Source organism: Magnolia sinica, chromosome 9 (genome assembly GCF_029962835.1).
Source record: "Magnolia sinica isolate HGM2019 chromosome 9, MsV1, whole genome shotgun sequence".
NCBI classification, from domain to species: Eukaryota; Viridiplantae; Streptophyta; class Magnoliopsida; order Magnoliales; family Magnoliaceae; genus Magnolia; species Magnolia sinica.
The window spans coordinates 43,463,613-43,467,110 of NC_080581.1; positions in this window are offsets into that span (position 1 = coordinate 43,463,613).

Here is a 3,498-nt window from a genome sequence, read left to right on the forward strand (position 1 = left end):
ATGCATGAATTCAAGCAATTATGATAAGGCATACGTTCAAGTGCATGTGGTATGCATATAATGCCATGAGTTTAGGGTCTACTTAACCTTTAAAGTAAAAAATGACATATAATCATCATATGCCACTATCAACTATATCAATCCATGGTCATATGACTAAACTGAAGAGGACATATCTTACACATGGACAAATGTATTGAAGTACACTTGTGCATACCATCATTCCATGGTGCATGAGTATGATCAATAACAACATGGTCAAGTAAATGAATTTAGTATGCTAGGAAATGGAACAACATTAATCAAGATATTATATCACATACTTCTATTAACCATAATAATTAACATCACTGATATCATTCATAGCTACCATAATCACGGGCATTAATTATATTCAGAGTTACACCATATCCTTTGCAAGATAGATATTCCATTAGTAGTTTTGGCCCAACGTGATTTTCTTTTATTGAAACCACATGGTTATACTCTAACTGGGCCTTATGGTTAATGAGTGGTGGTGACGCAAAGTACATGCACCAAGTGGTTATGAAATGAAAGGCATAAATATAACATATAATAAATAAGCCATAGGATGGATGGTGCTGGCGAAACTCGTATAATGTAGTGGACTTCACCTTCATGTGGGTTGTTAGTAGATTGGATTTACAAATAATTATTGTAGTAGTTCTACAATAATTTGGAAGGCACAGGTAAACTTCATAAGATATAGTGAGTCCTAAGTTGAACAACTTGGGTATATAATATACACATAAGAGTTAATCACGGTTGGATGACAGTGGGTTTGTCTCATACAACGTAGTGGGTCTTACTTCCAAGTGGTATTGCAAGCAGATGGGTCCACACACAAACATTATAGTGGGTCACAACAAGTAGATAGTATAGGTAACTCTCACTCATTAAGGTAGTACAAGAAAGAACAGTTCAGATGCACAAGGCACATGTCAGCGGGCTCCATGATCGAACTATTTGGTTAGCAAAACAATTGAATGGTGTGGATAAAATACGTACATTGAGTGGATTCACCAGTGTTTAAAAGTTATACGTTCAATGAGCATTATTTTATATCGTCTGACTTATTTAGGAATTGGATCTAGGTCATTTTGGAATCACGTTCTAGAATTAGTTAGCCTAGTGGATAAATGGTGAAATATGCAATATTTACTTCAAGGTAGGGTCCATAATTAATCTGACGCACGTCTTAAGTTCATATACCCAAGAGGTTACACCATCAGCATAGTCCATGAGTCTGAGCAATCACACAATTCTCATATGCCCACATGGTCTTATGGCCACTCCATTATCAGAAGTCCATATGGTTGAGTGGCCACAAAAATATCACTCTACTAGTCATAATAAGGGACTTAAGGTCACATGGTTACTTATTTTTTTACTACACCATCACTCATACATCTATGTGCAACTACTTTATTAAGCTTCCACATGGTCAGGTTGTCTATGTCATAATTTCACTTGGTTGAGTGGACATACAATTAGTATCATAGTCTAGTGACCGCATCTTAAAGCATCCAAGGCACAATCACAAGCATACCCACCATACCCGGTTACACTATGTTACACTAACTCTTAAACTATGATCACCATATACTTCATACGGAGAATGACTTAAATTCGATATCACATGATCAAGAGGCCAGGGACTAGCTTCAATCACATCAGATATAGTTTAGTGGTCCTCGCAGTTGCCTCACCTATGAGCATAATGTAAGGGTTGTATTTATGTCGCATGATACCAAATTGAGGGGCACTCCATTATCAAGTTGTATAATTCAACCCATATCATAATTTTCATGACTAAGAAAATCTGCACGTATAACCCGATTTTCATGGTTTGGGTGACTATGGCTATGCCCATAAGCACGTGGTCATATCATTGGGTGGTCACCAATGCCACCTGACTTCATGTAGTTGGTTGGCCTTGTGTGAATTTCACAATCATACAGTTAAACGACCACATATACTCCAAATTGCATTTGATTAGGTGGCCATACACATGATTAAGGGGCCAAACACATATATCACATCCTCACACCACTAAAGTCTACATATTTATTATAATTAAACATGTTTAAGGGTTTAAACACAAGTCACATGATCTTATTACTTAGGGCCGCACTCTAACTAAAGTGCCAAGTGATCAAGGGCTGTCCACAGTCAGCCCATTTAAGGGATTAATCATCATTCAAAAATTACAATACCAGTTCATCATACATTCAACACATGGAGATTACAAAATCTTGTCAAAGAGGCCCAATGGTTGTCCCAAACAAGGCTACCACTGATGGGCCCACATGGCATTCACTCAAAATGTGCCTTAACATTCTTGGGCCCACACACCAATGGAATTTACAATGGGTTCTATGCGATGGAGCTCATAGGGCTTTCCCATGAGGTTAAGTTGTGTGTAACCCACTTAAGACTTAAGTCTGCTTTGATTTTAGTACAAATCCTAAAATGATATGAGGAAGTGGATGGTCCGTATGGATTAAATAGATACACCATGGTGGTCTTAGGTTGGATTCAATGGTTAGGTACTTATTCTCACAGCCTCGTATTGTATGTCCATTACAGGTTAGATTAACTGATCTTTGGGACAATGCCCTAAAGGGGACCCGGTACATGGGCTAGATGGGTTGAATATCTAATACATTATCACGATGGCCCATAACAAATTTTTAGTGATGAGAGTTCAATTTACATTATTTCTTAATGTACGGCTATCTAATCATTAGATGGGCCTGATTTATGGTAACATACCATCAAAAGGGTTGATAAAATAGATAAACGGTGAGGATCTTAAATATATATCATGTCATAGCCATAGTGGATTAAGTGGCATAACACTTACATCAAAGTGGGCCATACCACACACAAGTTGAGAGGGTTACCCTCCATTAAATATTCATAATCATTTATTGGGCCCACAGAGATGTGGTCCATGAATCCAGCCCATCCATTATGTGTGTCCCACTTGGTTAAGGGGTCAAACCAAGTTTCAGATGCATCCAAATTTCAGGTGGACCCCAGCAAGTGTTTTATATATGCTCGAGCTCTGAGTTTCATTAACGATTCAAGAAGATCAAAGTTACATGGGTCCCAAAATGATGTATTTATTATACCTACACTATTCATATATACTTAGAGATCATTTTAGAGCATTATCCAAACAAAATGAATCATATCCAAAGATTATCTAGACCTCACCACAAATAGCAATGAAGATAATGATTTCACCATTAAACAATCCACAGGGCCCAGTATAACATTTATTTTCCACCCAATCTGTTCATAAGGCCACAAAGACCTGAATTAAGGGGAAAAACAAATTTCATATTGGTCCAAAACTTCTATGACCCAAAATTCAATGGTAAACATTCAATCCCCTGCTGCTTTTGTAGTGTGGCCCACTTGATAGTTAGATCTATCTTATTTTTCTTCTCAAGCCTTGAGGCAACTCGC